The 6,588-nt window shown below is 45.6% G+C and overlaps 1 pseudogene across 1 annotated transcript; it reads left to right on the top strand.

Annotated features, from left to right (window-relative positions):
• Positions 1-2,616: 2,616 nt before the first annotated feature.
• LOC308645295 (small ribosomal subunit protein uS13-like) lies at positions 2,617-3,065 on the top strand (annotated as a pseudogene). Its single transcript has one exon. The product of its transcript is annotated as a small ribosomal subunit protein uS13-like (transcript).
• Positions 3,066-6,588: the final 3,523 nt, after the last annotated feature.

Below are 6,588 nucleotides of genomic sequence, written 5' to 3'. Positions count from 1 at the left end.
AAAATCGAGAGGACTTTGATGGAGTCCAGAATTTGGTGGCCTTGTAGAAGAGGGAGACACACACCCTTCCTCAAACTCAGGTACAAATGCCCTTTCCCAGGCCTCCATGTCCCCCAGCAGAAATGAAAAAAGAACACCACTCCTCTTAACCTCCCTGTACTCAGAGCCTCACCTCCATCCATTCTGCCTCAAGACCACCAGAGCTCATTTTATTAAGTCCCATAACCCCAATATGCCAGTCCCCTAAAGAAGCCCCAGGTTCTCGGCTCACCCTGCATTTCACTCCCCTGCCAATCCAGGGGTGCCAATCCAGGGTGCCCTCTAGAGCTCATAGGCCATTCTCAGCTCATGCTCCTCTTCTTGGAACAGTTTCTGCCCTCTTGCCCTAACCCAGCCTCCTCTGAAAACACCCCTCCTCTGTAGCCCTTCCTAATGGCAGTGAACGTCTTTGCTCCACAACCTTCTTTCCATTGGTCCCGACTACAGAACAGATACCTCTGTGAATCCTTATTGTTATGTCCAGACCATTTTCCTTCCCTTGTCCCTAAAATCTCCCAACTTCAAATCTCCAGTTAGCTCACTACATGCTTCTATGCGCATTTGCATTGTCATCTATCACCCTGGGCCATACATCTTCATTTCTTGAACATCATTATGTTCTACTTCACTGTCACTCACTCAACCATGACTCTGCTATGAATTCTTAGTCACTTCAATATCTGCATAGATGATTCTTCCTTCCACTTGCCTCTATGTTCCTTGACATTCTCTCACCAGATGACTTAATTCTACTTCACCAGCACCCCCATGAAAAAGAAATATAATTTGAGCCATATACATAATTTTAAAATAAAAAATAAATGACATTAATTTTAATAATGTACCTTAAGCCAATATATATCCAAAATATTATCATGTCAACATGTAACTAATATCTTAGAAATTATTACTGAAATATTTTACATTTTTGGTACTAATTCATGAGAATGGTATATATTTTGCACTAGCAGCATCTCAATTCAGAATAGTCCCATTGCAGTGTTCAGTGGTCACACATGGCCAGTGGCTACCATATTGCATGATATAACTTCAAATAGAATTTTTTCCATCTTCTCAATATCATACTTTTAAGCCACCTTTTCTCCAACCAGCTCTTTTTTATTTTCTAACTCCTTCCCTTCTTTAACCTTAACTCAAACAAACCTTCGACCACTGAGACCTTTGGTTCATGTCAGCTCTTCTTTCTACCTCCCTCATCATGCCACCATACCAGTTTAAATTCCTTGGACAATCATTAGAATCATTCCCATGTGTCCACTCTCAAAGCCCCCATACCTCTCTCACACTCTGATACTCACAAACCCAAGCCTAGCCACCTATTAAATGTATATGTGCAAAACAATATTTGAAAGGAAGCTGGGTGTGGTGGCACATGCCTGTAATCCCAGTGATTTAAGAGGCTTAGGCAGGAGGGTTGTGAGTTCAAAGCCAATCTCAGCAATTTAGTGAGGCCCTAAGCAACTTCGTGAGACCCTGTCTCTAAATAAAATATTTTTTAAAGAGGCTGCTGAGGATGTCACTCAGTGGTTAAGCAACTCTGGGTTTAATCTCTGATACCAAAAAAAAAAACAACTATTTATATATAGATATATATGAAAGGAAACACATCAGAATATGATGATCGATTTTCTTTTTATTTTTTTCTATGACAAGTGCTTGCTGACAAGTCACAGTGCAATTTTTTTTTAAGTTAAAGAGAGAAATACACACACACACACACACACACACACACACACACACACACATTACCTGAAGTTCCAAGCTTCCAGTCTCCTCTGGACTTTCTTGTCTGGGTAGGTTCACTGGTAGGCAGTTCTTGTCTACGACAATCTTTATTGACTCATTGTGTGAACAGCCCTCAAGTGGACCTCCATCCAGGACAGTAATGACTTACGCCTATCAGTTTATCACAGTGACAAAATCTTAACCAAACAATGACTCGAACACAAACACTGGAGTTACACACCTATTCTTAAACACAAAGAACAAAAGAACAGTTCACTCTGGAACTCATAAGTTAGAAAGAACACCAGTCTTTTTTAAATTTTATTTTGTTCTCAGAAAAAAAAAAAAACATTTAACATGAGATCTGCTCTCTTAAAATAATATTCTTTATTATGCTGAGTAAAATAAGCCCATCCCAAAGAACCAAAGACCAAAGGTCTACTCTGATATGCAGATGCTAATTCACAAAAAGGGGTGGGGAAGAATAGAGGTATTTTGGACTAGACAGAGGGGAGTGAAGGGGAGGGGAGGGGGCATGGGGCAGGAATGATAATAGAATGAATCATACATTATTATCCTATGTGCATATATGACTACATGACCTGTATAGCTCTACATCATGTACAATCAGATGAATGAGAAGTTATACTCCATGTATGTATGATGTGTCAAGATGCATTCTACTGTCATGTATAACTAATTAGAACAATTTTTTAAAAATTGTTCTTTTAAATTCATTTCATCTGTAAGAAGCTAAGGAGTCTACCTGAACAAAAACACACAGAGGAGCTTCTTCCACAGGAGGCCTAACGCTGCCGCTCTGTTGCCGCCATGTCTCTAGTGATTCCTGAAAAGTTCCAGCACATTTTGCGAGTACTCAACACAAACATCGATGGGCGGCGGAAAATAGCCTTTGCCATCACTGCCATTAAGGGAGTGGGGTGAAGGTATGCTCAAGAAAGCAGACATTGACCTCACCAAGAGGGCTGGAGACCTCACTGAAGATGAGGTCGAACGTGTGATCACCATTATGCAGAATCCACGACAGTACAAGATCCCAGACTGGTTCTTGAACAGACAGAAGGATGTAAAGGATGGGAAATACAGCCAGGTTCTGGCCAGTGGTCTAGACAATAAACCCCGGGAGGACCTGGAGCGACTGAAGAAGATTAGGGCCCACAGAGGACCGCGCCACTTCTGGGGCCTTTGTGTCCGAGGCCAGCACACTAAGACCACTGGGCGCCATGGCTGCACCGTGGGTGTATCTAAGAAGAAATGAGTCTGTAGGCCTTTTCTGTTAATAAATAGTTTATATACCGATGGGGGGAAAAAGACACTGAGGAGAGTTCATTTCAACAGTGTTTAATGCTATAATCAAAATTAATGAACAATAATCTAAGATAAAGTTATTATGGAGGTATCATAGAAGAGGGAAAAGGATGATAGACCAAGAAAAAAGGCCCTGAATTTTGGTCAGAGTTAGGCCACTTACAAAGCCACTTAGAGTTATGTGGCTTTGAAGATCTGAGAGATGGGTTTTCCTTGTCTGTGAAAGGATAGCAAGACTCTTGACTTTCAATTCCAGCATGCAGCAGTCTGCAGTTAATGCTCTGTGTCCCAGCTGCTCTTTAATTTTCAGGAAAACACCTCTATCTGTCTCTCTGGACTCAGTGGACCAGCTCATAGGAGGTGGCGGACGGCAGCCACGTCTACCCCTGGTGCATTATGTACCATTCAGGAAGATCAGGATGGCAAAAGAGGTTCAGACAGGTAGACTTTGCCAGAAGCAGATCTTCACCCAATCAAGCATTTACAAGAGGGGTCCAGGCTGAGGCTGCAGGAAATCCCTAAATCCAGAGTGGACACAGGGTTGGAAAACTTAGAAGAGAGTACATTCAGGAATCTGAGGTAGGCTGTCAGCTGTCCTTGGTGACGGAGACAACTGACAGGAAGGTGTTCCAATCAACAGGCCTGCCACACAGAAGGGAGAGGGCTAAGGGCTCCCAGGGGAGATGGGAGGGCTCCAGAGCTTAGTGAGACGTCATCCACTGCTCCCCCTCCCTGAATGCAAAAATACCTGCCAGGCCACTGTGGCAACTGTCAGAAAGGGGTCTTCCAGTTCCAGGTTCTCACTGGCTCTCCTGGAGGGAGGGCTATAAAACGGACAAGTCACAGCCACTGGGGCTGGACAAGCAACCACCATCTGTATTTCACAGCCGATCCCTTCCTTTCTTTGTAAATGCTCTGAGATCTGTGGTTGCGGAGCAGCTACTTTCTGAAGATGCCGCCTTGTTCTTCTCTCTGGGAATATGCATTATTTACCTGGCGCTCACTCCTGGTTGCTCAGACTCCAGGTCCTGCTTCTTGGGCCCTCGCAATTTAACTGGTCATCTTCCGCTTGTGACCTGGTAATGATCATGGTACCCTGAAGCCCTGAATTGTCTGGGGGCCTGATCAGGAAACAGCAGGAATGTCCACACATTCTTCTGGGCCCTCTGAGAGAGATGCAGGAACCCCATAGCCTAGAACTCTCAGACTGGTCTTTCTCATGAGTACGTTTGGATGGTGTCTTAGCTTTCTTTGTGTTCTAAAACAAAATACCTGAGATGAGATATTTTATAAAGAAAGAGGTTTATATTGGCTCATGGCTTTGGAGGTAAAATATCCAAGTTTTGAGTGGTCACTTCTCAGACCTCATGTTGCATCAGACATGGTGGATGTCATCATGGAGTTAGCTTGGAGCAGTACCAGCACAGAAGGATGGTGCCAAGCTTTACCACAACCTACTCTGACAGCACTCAACCCAGCCCTGAGATATCTAACCCACTTTTGCTTAAAGGCACTAATCCCTTCAGAAAAGGTATCCTCAATGACCTTTAATCACCTCCCACTAGGATCTACCTCTTAACCACTTCACCACCTCTCCAAACTGTTATATTAGAGACCAAACTTCCAGCACATGAATCTTTGGAACACAAATCATATCCAAACCATAGTGGATGGAACTAGGGAATCTGAAATAGTTGTCTTTCAGGCTTTCCCACAGACCTATCTCCCAAAAAAAAAAAAAAAAAAAAAATACTAGGCAAGTCCACTTACGTGTGATCTGAAGCACAACTTCTACGAGAGTCTGCAGGGAACATTTGCCTGGGCACTCTCCTCTGCTGAACAGGAACCACAGGATCCTGTACAAGATGGATTCAGTGATGCTGAGCTGCCCATGCAGGAAGCTTCACATGGAGATGTGTACCTGGGGGTGCACCAAGGTGAGAGCACCATGGCCTCTACTGGTCCTCATCTAAACACCAGAGTGAATGCACCTAGAACCCGGTATTTTGCAAAGGCTTCAAACTTTATCAAATAAGCAATCCATGCTGCCCTTAAGGCTTCTGTCTTCCTCAGTGTCCATCAGGTCAGAGATTGATCAAGTGAGGCCTTTTTTCTCCACAACCGACAGAAACTAGAGAATTTTGCTATGGACCATGGCTTCCTCTATAACTAACTGCTCTGAGATGCTGAGATGTCCTTCCTTTACCAGCCAACTTGTTCTGCTCAGGGAAGGGCCCTGCCTTAGCATGGAGGCCTGGGACATTATTCACTGATTGCTTGGGAAACCCAGCTAAGGGTGGGGACAGGAACAACCTAGCCCAGCAGGGCAGATTTGGCAGCCACTCCCTATTCTGTGGAAATACAACACCCACATTACCAGTACTCCCACTCATCTGGAACTTAGCTCTTTTCAGTACCCATATGTGAATGGGGTCCCTTGTCAGCAATCAAACTCCCCCAAACCCTACTCCTGGTGCTCTGTTCACGGAGCACTGAGGAAATTACTTCCTTTAAAAGAACACAGATCTCCTCTTGAGATTCCAACATGGCAGCGGGCACAAAGAGATCAAGTCTCTGACCTTTTCAGCTATGTGGGCATAGGGAGTTGTAAACAATCTAAATTCTGTTTGCTCAGGATCACTAGGCAATGCTGAGCTGACGTGGATCTGGGGCGATCAGTCTGGGCCTCTCAGAACACACACTGAGCCCGGATCGGCTGAATTCAAGCTCCCGTTAGCCTGCTTCCCGCAGACAAACAGCTGTGACTCAGCACTAATCCATCCGGCTGAAACAACTGGTCAGCCCTTCTCATCCTACGGAGGTAAATGCCAACCAAGCCTTCATAGGTAGTGGCCACAGGTTTGAAACGGGGCTTGGGAGAGACAGTAAGGACCTACCCGTTGCATTGGTCACCCGGCAAAGGGAAACGAACCGTCGCCATTTGCAAGAGATACCACCATGGCAGAGAATTGACGTCACCAGACTGTGGCGGAGGAGATAACTTCATTGAAACCGGCGGCTACAGGTGTGTAATTCCCTAGCCTTCCCTCTCCACACATCGGGGAAACCTTTAGGGCCTCTCCCAGCTCTCCCGTAAGGGCCCCCCCCCAGCTCTCCCGTGAGGGCGATAGCCAGACCGAGGGAATCAGACGTGGCGCGGGACCCGTTGCGCGGAACTCCCGGCTACTGCTCTCACCAGTGCTGACAACTGAGGTCTCTTGTACCAGTTACTGGGGGTGTGGCTACCGGAGGGCAAGTAAAATTCGCTGAGGATTCTCAGCCCCAAGCTCTACAAACTTAGGGTCTGAGGGAATGGCAAACAGGGAGAGTGTGCCCAGTCGTCCATGAAAACAGGGCTCCCGGGAGCACCAGACCTGGCATGTAGCCAGTATTGTGGTGAGCGGCACCCGTGAGAGGGGCCTGGCTAGAGGAAAAGTGGGGAAGTGACTAGACACAAGAGGAGGCCCTAGGCAC

This window comes from Spermophilus citellus (assembly GCF_964194105.1).
Source record: "Spermophilus citellus genome assembly, chromosome: 3".
Taxonomy (NCBI): Eukaryota; Metazoa; Chordata; class Mammalia; order Rodentia; family Sciuridae; genus Spermophilus; species Spermophilus citellus.
Note: the sequence above shows the minus strand (reverse complement) of the source record. Positions and strands in the feature narration are given on the sequence as shown.